The sequence below is a fragment of the Colobus angolensis genome, unplaced genomic scaffold (assembly GCF_000951035.1).
Source record: "Colobus angolensis palliatus isolate OR3802 unplaced genomic scaffold, Cang.pa_1.0 Scaffold231, whole genome shotgun sequence".
Taxonomy (NCBI): Eukaryota; Metazoa; Chordata; class Mammalia; order Primates; family Cercopithecidae; genus Colobus; species Colobus angolensis.
In genome coordinates, this window is record NW_012115500.1 from 1,103,597 (window position 1) to 1,117,092 (window position 13,496).

Genomic DNA, 13,496 nt, shown 5'->3' on the forward strand with positions numbered 1-13,496 from the left:
TAACGGTCTGGTCCGCGTTCGGAACCGGCCCGGCGTCGCGAGGGGAATCGGCGAGCCGAGGGCGCGGGAGCCTCTTTACTGCACACTCATCCTCCGTCCTCCCGCCAGGCTCAGGGGTTACAAATCGCAGAGGGGACGGGGAGTCCAGGGCCAGGATCATCGACCTGGGGTTTTACAGGAGGCGATCTTTACCTCAGCGACCGATCACCCCCTCCCCGTTCCCCCAACACTGCTTTGCATCTGGGATCTTTATGTGGAGAGCAGCCAGGGAAATAGACATGTGTTCAAACGCAGGTTACTGCTTATCAGTTGGTTTTAAAAATATATAGAAATTAACACATTCTTTCGAGATTCTGTGCTATTTGTATAGTCGGATTATTAGGATTGTTTTAATAAAGTACTAATAGGTCGTCAGTAACTTGGTAGTTGCTAAATTTCACTGAACTGTTAAATTTAGGGGCATATCAATGTGTTGATTATTGGTCTGATCTCAACTCTGCTTGTAAACAAGGATGACCTTAGTCCAGCCCCTTTTCTTGTCTGGCCTAAGTTAAATCCGTAAGATGGATGGGTTGCCTAGGTGACCCAAGACCTCTTTCAGTTCCAAATACAAGATTCTAGGCAGAATGATTATTTACATCCACATTACCTTTACATTCGAATACAATCCTAGGCTGTTGGAATCATTTTATGAGGGGAAGTGGTTAACTCTTATTGTAGATGATCACCTATTGAGGCATATTTTCATGTGTGTAGTTCTTGAGAAGAGTAAGTGAAAACTACCTGCATAGTGCCTGGCACCTGTTAAGTGCTGAGTAAATGTTATCTCCCGTCCTCCTTTCTTTCCTGTTCTCCTCCTATTATAGGAACTCTCAGTTTTATTTACTTTTATCTTAACAGGGAGTGAGCACCATATTAAGACCCTGAAGTTTTGACTGCTGTAATACCATAGTTTGCCTTGTGTTATTATTTGTTCTTTTTTCTAACTTCCATCTAGGGTTTAATTTTTGTGTGTTCCTTATGAGTAACTGAGTTATCCTTTTAGCCCCACTCCCTGCTTGGAGTTGAGTGCGGGGAGGTGGTGGGGCGGGGGCATCGTGTGAGTGTTTGTATTAAGAATTTAATGAGTTCTGTACAATTGTACAAAGCTAGGTGAAAATAAGAAAGCCAGCCACTAGCATGTACTTAAAATAAACACATGTCTCATGCTTTTCATCAGTTAGAAGGATTAAAAGTTGACAAGAAGGGTCAGCACAGACTGTTATTCAGACATGTATTCGTGTTAGAGATCAGACTGAGATTCTCTCCCCACGAAAGCTGACTTTATCATACCTTTTTGTCTTTTACAGGCCAGAAATAGGGGCCATATATGTTGGCAGTTGCTTTTAATCAGAGTATCACATCAGTTGTAGGCCTATTAAATTCTGATTCGTAACAGTGTTTTAATAGCATTCTTATTTTCTGAGCAGTGTCAAATGTGGAGAGTTTCGTACTGATCTATAAATGCATCATTCTGTGAGTTCTAAGCCAAATAAACAAGCCACTTAACCATTTTTTAATCCCATTATTAACTTTAAGCTTATATGTTAACTAATTTTCTAATATGCCTATGGGACAATCAAAATGTAAGCTCAGTGAGATCACTGTGGCGGAGACACAGCAGATGTTTAATAATTGATGAATAAATGAGATCCCTCGAAAATGTAATGGAGTGGTAGGAATGATGAAGATAAAATTATATTTGAAATGAATCTTAAGAGATTATCTAGGTTAGCCTCATCATTGTATAGATAAGGATTTGAGGCTTGGACAGGTGAGATTATTTATCCATAATTATACAGCTCGCCAAGATTGGAGATGAGACTCTAACATAAGCTTGTCCAACCCGAAGCCCACATGTGGCCAAGGATGGGTTTGAATGCGATCCAACACAAATTCATAAAGTTTCTTAAAGAAACATGAGATATTTTTGCAGTTTTGCTTTTAAGCTTATCAATTATCATTAGTGTTAGTGTATTTTATGTGTGGCCCAAGGCAATTCTTCCAGTGTTGCCCAGGAAAACCCGAAGATTGGACACCCCCACCCTAATAGATTTCTGAGCTCCCAGATCAGTCTTCCACCAATAGAACTAGACAATACAAGTTGACATCATATTTAGTTTTATACCAAAATGTTGCTTGCCACAAACCAGTGGACAATTCTGAATAAATGTTGTCTAGGGCTAAGCCTAGTTGCTTAGTCAGTTGTCTCACTCGTGCTCTCCATTAATTTTTCTAAAAGCAGTGCTAACACTGAAAAGTAAAACTTTAACAATAATATTAGGTGGAAAAACCAAAATAAGTTACTTTCATCTTTCTCTTTGATGAATAAATGAAATCCCTAGAAAATGTAATGAGAGTGGTAGGAATGATGATATAATAGTCCTCAGCAGGCTTTGAATTTCTAAGTGGCAGAGACTATATCACATTCTTTTTTTTTCGTAGTAGAGTATCATTCTGACACCCTGGAGTACAGTGGCACGATCTCAGCTCCCTGCAACCTCTGCGTCCTGGGCTCAAACGATTCTTCTGCCTTAGCCTCTTGAGTAGTTGTGGGTATAGATGCACACCACCATGCCTGGCTAATTTTTGTGTTTTTGGTAGAGAGGGTGTTTCACCATGTTGGCCAGGCAGTCTCAAACTGCTGACCTCAAGTGATCCGCCTGTCTTGGCCTCCCAAAGTGTTGAGATTACAGGTGTGAGCCACCGGTGCCCAGGTACTCTCATCTTTTGAAAGTGGCTATTTATGGTGGTTTCTGGTTTCCTTCAAACTTGTGTTGTACTTCTGTTGAGCTAATTTAGCATTTATACTATGAAAATCATTGAGAACTTTTAGAAGAAGCAGTTGTTTTGGTAACCAGACAACCTTTTGTGCAATTTTTTTTCAGTGGTGGAAAATAATTTATTTCTCTACCTTGAGTGTAAGGCAAGGGGAAAAAACTCTTACCAACTGCGTTTTTCCAAAACCAACTGCGTTATCCAAATTATCTCTGGATAGTATCTCTGGAGACTTATATAACTTTAATTTTCCTTGAAGTTTGCAATATGACAAATTTGAAAAGTGAAATAATACCTCTCACCATTAAATACAAGAATGTAATGATCTGAACAATTGAAATTGTACTTAAATGTGTTACTGACTCTAAAATAATAGAAATGCCTTAATTCCAGACTGTCTTTAAGAAAGCATAACGTGACTAGGTGCGGTGGCTCATGCCTGTAATCCCAGCACTTTGGGAGGCCAAGATGGGCAGACGGCTTGAGCTCAGGAGTTTGAGACCAGCCTGGGCAACATGGCGAAACCCTGTCTCTACAAAAAAATACAGAAGGTAGCCAGGTATGGTGGCATGCATCTTTAGTCCCAGCTACGCAGGAGGCTGAAGAGGGAAGATGGCTTGAGTCCAAGAGGCAGAGGTTGCAGTGAGCTGAGATCACACCACTGCAAGCCAGCCTGAGCAACAGAACAAAATCCTATCTCAAAACCACGACAACAGCAACAACAAACAGAAAAGAGTGTTTTACATATTTCCATTTTATCCTTACTCTTCTGAAAAACAAAAATGAAAAGTTTCATTTTTTAACATTTCCTTTAAATGTAAAATTTTATATATCTGCTCTTGACTTTGGTAGTCTGTTGTCAGCATCAAGTACAGAGATTGTACTGTCAGACAACCTAAAGCTGTTTTAAATCTTAAATGTCCTAAAGAGAGGGCACATATTAGCTTGGAAGCAACTGGTGAAACTTGATATTCAGAGACGAGGCTGTAGAGGTTAAATGAAGTTATATAGTAAAAAACAACCTTTACAAGTTAATGAAATGTGATAACCAGTGTACGCTGAAGTGAAGCAGTATAAAAGAAGGAAAGAACTGGAGGGTCATTCTTTTGTCAGTGTTGTTACCTTTGTCTCTGTTTTTCATATTGTTTGAGAAAATGAAGTGATTTCCACCAAAGACTTCATACCCAGCTTTTCCCCCTTTTTGTGTCCTTTGGCATTCTCTGCTTCTCTATCCCCCTCATGTCAGCAGAAATGAATTAGGAAATAGGTAGGAGGGAGAGAGAGCAAAAACAGAATTTTCCGTTGTTTTCTAGCTGTTTTGGATGAATTTGAGCAGTAGGCTCTTGGACTTCACAAAGTACTAGTATTGTTTTGAACATCCCAGCAACCATTGCATTATTTCAGTGTTTCAAAGTCAAAATAAGAAAGACTACAAGTGTGGGAAGATGGGGGTAAAATCCAACTTAGATAGACCTGCAGAAAAGTTGAAAGATTGATTTTCAAGTATTTTTGTTTGTATATATAAGAGAAAGAATGAGCTAAAGACTCCAAAGGAGTGGCTGGTACATATTAAAAAATTATAGATTGGTAAGTCACAAATTTATGTTCTGAAAAATGTTTTAAAGTAATGTGGTTGAAGTATTAGATTATTAGGAATATTTTGAGTGTTCTAAACCAAGAGTGCCAAATGGTTAATTTGGAGAGTAACTACCGTTTCTACTCTTTGGAATCTTGCCAACATTTGTGGGTAGGGTTTAAGCAGAAGGTGCCTGTCTTTCCCACCTCACTCAGTAGTAGTAGTTTTCTGATCCTTGTAAAATACTTAGAGAGAGGAAGATTCTGTGTTGTATTGCTTGAACCTCACAGGTTTAAAAGGGAGGAAGGTGAATTTTTGCACTCAAATAAGTTATTTACTAATTTTAGAATAGAGACTGAGGGAATACAATAAGCAGAGATAGAGTGATGTGAATGAATAAGGAGTGTTTGTGAGAGAGAGTGAGCACAGGTATAAGCAAGAGATTATTGTCATCTCCTTATTTTATATAATCAAATAGTTGAAACTCTAAAAATTCAGTTTGGCCAAAGATTAGTCAGTCACAGATATTTGTTATGAATCTGTTATGACCTGATAGTGTGCTGGGTATTAGGAATTCATTCAGTAGTGAACCAAAGTGCCTACCTTCATGGAGCTTACATTTGAGTGGTGGATATTAATAAATAAAAAGTAAGCAAATACAAGCTGGGTGTAGTGGTGCATGTCTGTAGTCCCAGGTACTGGGGAGGCTGAATTGGGAAGATTGCTTGAGCCTAGGAGTTTGAGGCTAGCCTGGGCAACATACTGAGACCCCTGTCTCTTAAAAGAAAAAAAAAAAATTAAAAGCAAGCAAAACACAATTAATATAATTTCAGTTAGTGATAAATGCCTTTAAAAAAGCAAGATAAACTGTGTTTTGATTGATTAAGTTCCAATCATAAGTCAGAAGCCACAGGTATTTTCAAGAGGGTAAGTTTAATAGAGTTACTGATTTTATCAGGGAAATTAAAGAAAATTCAAGGAATACAGGAATAGTTTTAAGAAGCAGCTACTACTGATATGGCTGAGATAGAGTGCCCAAGTAAGAACCCTTTTTGCCAAGGCTAAGATTCTTACCTTGTTGGAGAGGATATGGCCATGACTCAGTAGCAGAGAAGTCACTGGTGTTGCTCTGGTGGAACTTACTGGAAATGCATCCTTCAAAACTTGCTGGAGAATATGCCCTCTAGGTGAGAGATTGGCAGGCTACAGTCCTTTTGCCAGCTGTTTTATAAATAAAGTTTAATTAGAACACAGCTATGCCCAATCTATTTACATATTGTCTGTATCTCTTTCTCACTACAAAGGTAGAGTTATGATGTTATAATCTGCAAGCCTAATTTACTATTTGTCCCATTAAGAAAAAGTTTATAAATCCCTGTTCTGGAGTACCCTAAAAAACTGTTTATGGGGAGATATCTTGTTAGAGATATTCTGCTTTGAAACCTCCCCAGAGAGGGAGAACCAGGGAAAGCTGATGGCCTTTGAGTGTTGCTGACCACCATTAATATCAAGAGGTAGGCACTAGAGAACCTTCCTCCACTGCAGAAGCTTGCCAAGGATACATGAGTCAGGAACAAGAACTCCTTTTTCTTGTAATATCTCTGTAGTATCCCATACTGACAAAATTTAACATCATGGCACCTAGAAAAATAAAGATATTTATTTAAGGGACCTAGCTCTATGCTTGTAGAGCAGACAATGAAGAATGAATTTGGAGCAATAAATTGATAACTGACCCATAAACAAACTAGGATTTGTGGATATTTTAGGTAATGTGATGAGGAAAGCCTCTCCAAGGAGATGATATTTGAGGAGAGATCTAAATGATTAGAAAAGATGGGCCAGACAGAGGGGAATGACAAAAGGAAAGGCCTTGAATGTGGCTGTTCAAGAAAGCAGGAAGGCCCATGTGGTTAGAGTATCTTTAGGGAATAGGAGAGTGAGGGTAGGGAGGTAGGGATGAGCAGATGGTATAGGGCCCTAGATCTGTAGTAAGAAGATTGGAAATGAGGGGACTGGTTAGAAGACTATCACAGTTTTCCTATATGGTATTGAAAATATTGGTGGTTGAGACTAAGGTAGCAGCAGTTGAGGTATGGAGAAGTAGTCAGCTTTGAAATATTCTTTGAAGGCAGAGCTGCAGGATTTGCTGATGAATTGATAAATTGGCTGTGGTTGGAGGAACGACAAAAATGATTCGTAAATTTGGTTTGAACTACAGGATAAATCCATTTGCTGAGGGAAGATAAGTTAGAGATTCTTTTTGGCCTATTAACTTTGAGATTAAAAACGGATCTGTAGTAGTATTTGAAACTTGAAAGTTGTTTAATATTTCTTAAGTTTGACCATGCCTAGTCATATGGCCATACCTGATTTCAAAAGGGATGGGGAAATGCAGTGCTAGAAAAAAAAAAAACAAAAAAAAAAAACAGGAATTTTTTGAACAGCTTGACTGACTTCCATAGTCCAAGATGTCCAAGTGGAAATGTTGAATAGGTTGTTGAGTATAAGACTTTGGCATTCATGGTGGAGTTTGGACCTTGTAACTGGTAAAGCCATGAGACTAAATGAAATCATCATCTGTGAAGATAGAAGGAACCAAAAGATTTATTATTCCAACATTTAGAGAGTATGAAGACAAAAGTCAGCAAAGGACACTGAGAAGGAACAGTGAAAAAGAAGGAAAAATCAAGGGAGTGAACTCATAGAAATTAATGAAAGAAAATGGCTCAGGAAAGAGATCAGCTGTGTCACATGCAGTTAGGAATATTCTTGTATATCTCTCCTGGTGTATATAAGCAAGTTTCTATAAGGTCTGTACACTCACATCAATTGCTGGGATATAGGGTATGAAATGTTTAACCTCAGGATAGTGCAAATTATCTTCCAAAGAGACCACACCAGCTTATTCCACTCTTAGCCATGTAGGAGATTTTCTGTTAATCTACCTCTTCAAAACTGTGTATTAGTTATTGTTCTTAACTTTTACCAATCTAATTGATGTAAAGCATTGTCTCAGTAAAGTTTTGATTTATATTTTCTTGATTATTAATGAGTTCTGAAACCTTTTCATGTTTGTTGGCCATTTGTGTTTCCTGTTCTGTGAAATGTTTGTTTTGCCATTTTTCTGTTATTTTTTAATTATTTGTGAGAATTCCTATATATTCTACATACTCACTTTTCGAGTTTATGTGTTGGCCATATCTTCCAGTTTGTGGTTTTTTACTTTTTAGTTTTCTAGCACCTTTACTGAGTAGTTCCTCCTTTTCTAGTGATGTATATTGCCACTTCTGTCTTACGTCACAAGTACATATAGATATTGTCTTAATCAGTTGGGCTGCTGTAGCAAAATAACATAAACCAGGTGGCTTCAACAACAGAGATTTATTTTTTACAGTTTTGGAGGCAGAGAAGTCCAAGATGAAGGCACTGGTCATTTCAGTTCCTGTGTTAGAGCTTTCTCTGCTTTGCAGAGAGCTGCCTTCTCTCTGCGTCTTCACAATGGCGGAGAGAGAGAGAGAGAGAGAATATGTGTGTTCTGGTCTCTCTCATCTTATAAGGACACTAAACCTAACTTGGGGGTCGTATCTTCATTACCTCCTCCGAACCTAATTACCTCCTAAAGGCCTTACCTCCAAATACCATCATATCAGGGGCAAGGGTTTCAACATAGAATTTTGGGGGACACAGACATTCAGTGGTTTTGTTTCTGGAGTCTTTATGCCATTCCATTGGACAATTTATACTGTGCCTGTCTTCTGCTATCTTAATTACTGTTGCTTCAGAAAAAGTCTTTTGGTAGGGTAATCTATTCTTCAGGAGTGCCTTAACTACTTTTGGTCTTTAGCTCTTCCATATATGTTTTAAAATCAAGTTCCATTTTTTTTTAAAAAAAAAAGCCTTTTGGATTTTTGCTGCAATTACATCAAAACTATATAAATCAGATTCGGGAAAATCAATATCTCTATGTTGTGTATTCTCGTGACAAGGCATATTTCTAAATTCGTTTTGTTGATTTATAAATGTTTCCTATTAGGCCTTGTGGATCTTTGTTCATTTTCTTCCTGGATGTCTTATATGTGTTGTAAATGGTGTTCTTGACTTAAAAATAGATTTCTAACTGTTGCTGGTAATTAGAAATACAAGTAATTTTTGTATATTGATAATCAGTGAGCAAATCATTTTACTGATTTCAGTTTTCTGAGTACACCCATAGTATCTGTGATTGATATTTATTTTCTTCCTTTCAGACCTTTATGCCTTCAGTTTTTCTTTTGGCAGTAACTAAGAGTGACTAGTAGCAATTATCATGGGATTTCGGCTTTGTTCTTAATTTTTAAAGGGAATGTTTTTAATGTTTCCCCCTTACTAGCTGTTAGAATTGAGAGTTTTTAACTTTGTGTTTTCTTCTTGACATCAAATGTCGAGTAACTTAGTGGGGAAGAGACTTACTAGAATGGAAGACACAAGAAAAGATTGACTTCAGGGGAAACAGGAAATGGGTTGAGAACATACTGAGTTAACAGTGTAAAAAATGTTAAAAATTTTAAATTGAAGTGTGTAATTTGAGGTGATCATGGACAGGGATGTAGATGTGTTTATCATCATATAAAATAAAGTCACTAATAAGATACCCTACTGTGGATATAAATATTCTTTTATATATATATATATATAAAATATATTCTTTCCTTTGTCTTTCCTTTGTCTAAGGAAAGAATATGGATGATGCCATGATCAAGGATAAAAACCTAAAAAACACAACTACTTCTTATTTGATAGGTGGAAGAAATTGAAAGGAAATATGAGAGATAAGAGACTCAATAGTGTTTAACATCAAAGCCCAGAGAGTAGAACATTTAAGGAGGTAATTGTTAGTTGTACCAAATGAAATGCCACAGAGAGGTGTAGGAAGATCAGGACTGAAAAGAAGGCATTGAATTTGACATTTGACATTTTAGAAATCTGGTTTCAGTCAAGTGAGGGAACCAAAACCAGTTTTCAGTGAGAGTAAGTGGATGGTCCTAAATTGGAGAAGGGGGGTTTAAAATACCTGCTTGTTAAATTTTGCAGTTAAGGAAAAGACAAATGAGTAGATTGAAAAAGAAGGTGTAAGAGGGAAAGTTCTTTTAAGATAGGAAAAGATGTATACATTTTAATTTTGATAATTACCTAGTTGCCAATACTGGTTATTGTCAAGGGTTGTAAATTTAATCTAATAAGGGAAAATCATTATTTGTTTTGCTTTACATTGTTCAATTATGAATCTGGGCTTCTGCTAAATTTCACAGTGTGTTTTTCATCAAAATTGTGTTTCTGTTAGGAAGAAAGTAGAGGAGAGTAGATATAGAGTAAGAAGCTAGCAGTCTCCCTGGATAAATTTATATTTTATCTATATGTCTTCTTTGTTTATTATGTCATGTCTCCAAAAGCTTGGTTGTAAAGAGTGAGAGGGCATTGAGCTCTTATTTTTCTTCCCAAATGGAAAATTTCTTAATCCTTTTCTGTCCTGATTATCCCCCAATTTGAATGCCATCTTGACTTATTACCTGGTAAATTCTCAAATAGATTTGCTGGTTCATCTATCCTTTCTAGTCAGTCCATTCATCTATTTAATCACTTTTTCTTTTGTACTAAATTGTTGACACTATGATTTTATAATCTATGTTGGATAAGGTTAAAATACTCCCCATTGTTCTCAATATTTTCTTGTTTGTTGTTATGTAATTATTTTTACAAATGAACTTAAGTACCTAATGTTTGGTTATAATAGCATCAATTCATCTTTACTCCACAAATCATTTGTTTAATAGAGAATTTAATGTATTGGTTAATTTAGAGAGGATTGACACCTTTACGATACTGCATTTGTCTTCCTTTTATATTTCTGTAGTTTTAATATTTTTAAAGTTCCTGTATATGTTTAAATTTTATTTTTAGATACTTAACATTTTTCTATTACTATTGGGATTTTTATTCCATTTTAGTTTCTAATTTTTTAAATTATGGTAAAATATACATAAAATTAACCATTTTAAGTTTGTTAAGTTAGATTCACATTGTTAGGCAACCATTATCACCACCCATCTCCAGAACAATTTTTATCTTTCCACACTGAAACTTGATACACATTCCACAATAACTTCCAACTCCTTCCTCTCCCCAGCCCCTGACGACCACCATTCTACTTTTTGTCTCTGAAATTGTCTATTACGGAAACTTCATATAAGGGAAATTGTACAGTGTTTGTTCTTTTGTGACTGGCTTATTTCACAGCATAAAGTTTTCAAAGTTCTTTCCATGTTGTAGCTGTGAGAATTTCCTTTTTTAGGTGAAATAATATTTCATTGCATGTATATACCATATTTTATCCATACATATTTCACAATGTGTTGGTGGATACTTAAGTTACTTCTACTTTTTGCCTATTGCGAAAAATGCTACTGTGAACATGGGGTACAAGTGTCTGTTCAAGTAGTTGCTTTTATGTTTTGTTGTTGTTGTTGTTGTTTTTGTTTTTTGGTTTTTTTTGAGTGTATACCTAGGAGTGGAATTGCTAGATTATATGTTCTTTGTTTAATTTTTAAAGGAACTATCATATTGTTTTCCACAGCAACCACACTATTTTAACATTCCCAACCAATATTGCACCAAGATTCCAATTTCTCCACATCCTTGCCAAAACTTTTTTAATGTGTTTTTGATAGTAGCCATTCTACTGGGCGTGAAGTGGTATATTGTTTTAGTTTTGATTTTCATTTCCCTAATGATTTGTGTTACTGACCATCTTTTTATGTGCTTATTGGAAGTTTGTATATATTCTTTGGAGAAATATCTACTCAGTTCCCTGCTCGTTTTTTGATCGGGTTGTTTGGGGTTTTTTTGTCTTTTGTTGTTTTTGAATTTTAAGAGTTCTATCTATGTTCTGGATATTAACTTCTTATGAGATATATGATTTGCACTTTCTTTCCATTCTGAGGGTTGTCTTTTAAATCTGTTGGTAGTCTTTTCATAAAAGTTTTTGGATTTGATGTAGTTCCATTTGTCTGTTTTTGCTTTTGTTGCCTGTATTTTTAGTGTTACATTTAATAAATCATTGCTAAATCTAATGTCATGCTTTACTACTGTTAAAAGTTTCTTTAGTGCTTGTGTTTAGGTCTTTGATTGATTTGAAGTTAGCTTTTATATATGGTATCAGCTAAGGGTCTAACTTCATTTTTTTGTATGTAGATATCCAGTTTTCCCAGCACCATTTGTTGAAAAGACTGTCCTTTTTTAATTGAATGGTCTTGACACTTGCCAAAAATCCTTTGGCAGGGTTTATTTCTGGGCTCTATTTTATTTCATTGATCTATATGCTTGTCTGTATGCCAGTACCGTGCTACTTTGATTACTTATTTTTATAGTGTTTCCAGGTGTTTGTTTTTTGTAGAGAAAAACACTAGTGGCGTTTAATATTAATTTAGTAACCACGTATCTCACTGAATTCTTAAAGGATTTTTTAATTGATTGTACAGCGACTAGGATTGCAACCCCTGCTTTTTTTTTGTTTTCCATTTGCTTGGTAGATCTTCCTCCATCCCTTTATTTTGAGCCTATGTGTGTCTCTGCATGTGAGATGGGTCTCCTGAATACAGCACACTGATGGGTCTTGACTCTTTCTCCAGTTTTCCAGTCTGTGTCTTTTAATTGGAGCATTAAGCCCATTTACATTTAAGGTTAATATTGTTATGTGTGAACTTGATCCTGTCGTTATGATGTTAGCTGGTTATTTTGCTCATCAGTTGATGCAGTTTCTTCCTAGCGTCGATGCTCTTTACATTTTGGCATGTTTTTGCAGTGGCTGGTACTGGTTGTTCCTTTCCATGTTTAGTGCTTCCTTGAAGAGCTCTTGTAGGGCAGGCCTGGTGGTGACAAAATCTCTCAGCATTTGCTCGTCTGTAAAGGATTGTATTTCTCCTTCACTTATGCAACTTAGTTTGGCTGGATATGAAATTCTGGGTTGAAATTTCTTTTCTTTAAGAATGTTGAATATTGGCCCTCACTGTCTTCTGGCTTGTAGAGTTTCTGCCGAGAGATCCACTCTTAGTCTGATGGGCTTCCCTTTGTGGGTAACCTGACCTTTCTCTCTGGCTGCCCTTACCATTTTTTCCTTCATTTCAACTTTGGTAAATCTGACAATTAAACCAACAAAGATCAAAAGAGACAAAGAAGGCCATTACATAATGGTAAAAGGATCAATTCGACCAGAAGAGCTAACTATCTTAAATATACATGCATCCAATACAGGAGCACCCAGATTCATAAAGCAAGTCCTTAGAGACTTACAAAGAGACTTAGACTCCCACGCAATAATAATGGGAGACTTTAACACCTCCCTGTCAACGTTAGACAGACCAATGAGACAGAAGTTAACAAGGATATCCAGGAATTGAACTCAGCTCTGCACCAAGCGGATCTAATAGACATCTACAGAACTTTCCACCCCAATCAACAGAATATACATTCTTCTCAGCACCACATCTCACTTATTCCAAAATTGACCACATAGTTGGAAGTAAAGCACTCCTCAGCAAATGTAAAAGAACGGAAATTATAACAAACTGTCTCTCAGACCACAGTACAATCAAACTAGAACTCAGGACTAAGAAGCTCAATCAAAACTGCTCAACGACATGGAAACTGAACAGCCTGCTTCTGAATGACTACTGGGTACACAACAAAATGAAGGCAGAAATAAAGATGTTCTTTGAAACCAATGAGAACAAAGATACAACATACCAGAATCTCTTGGACGCGTTTAAAGCAGTGTGTAGAGGGAATATTATAGCACTAAATGCCCACAAGAGAAAACCGGAAAGGTCTAAAATTGACACCCTAACATCACAATTTAAAGAACCAGAGAAACAAGAGTGTTTACGTTCAAAAGCTAGCAGAAGGCAAGAAATAACTAAGATCATATCAGAAGTGAAGGAGATAGAGACACAAAAAACCCTTCAAAAAATCAATGAATCCAGGAGCAGAATTGAAGGAGATAGAGACACAAAAAACCCTTCAAAAAATCAATGAATCCAGGAGCTGGTTTTTTGAAAAGATCAACAAA

General features: G+C 36.5%; 1 protein-coding gene across 2 annotated transcripts in view; it reads left to right on the top strand.

Annotated features, from left to right (window-relative positions):
* The window catches only part of HSF2 (heat shock transcription factor 2), a 38,095-nt gene that overhangs the window by 579 nt on the left and 24,020 nt on the right, over positions 1-13,496 (top strand). The window lies entirely within an intron of this gene.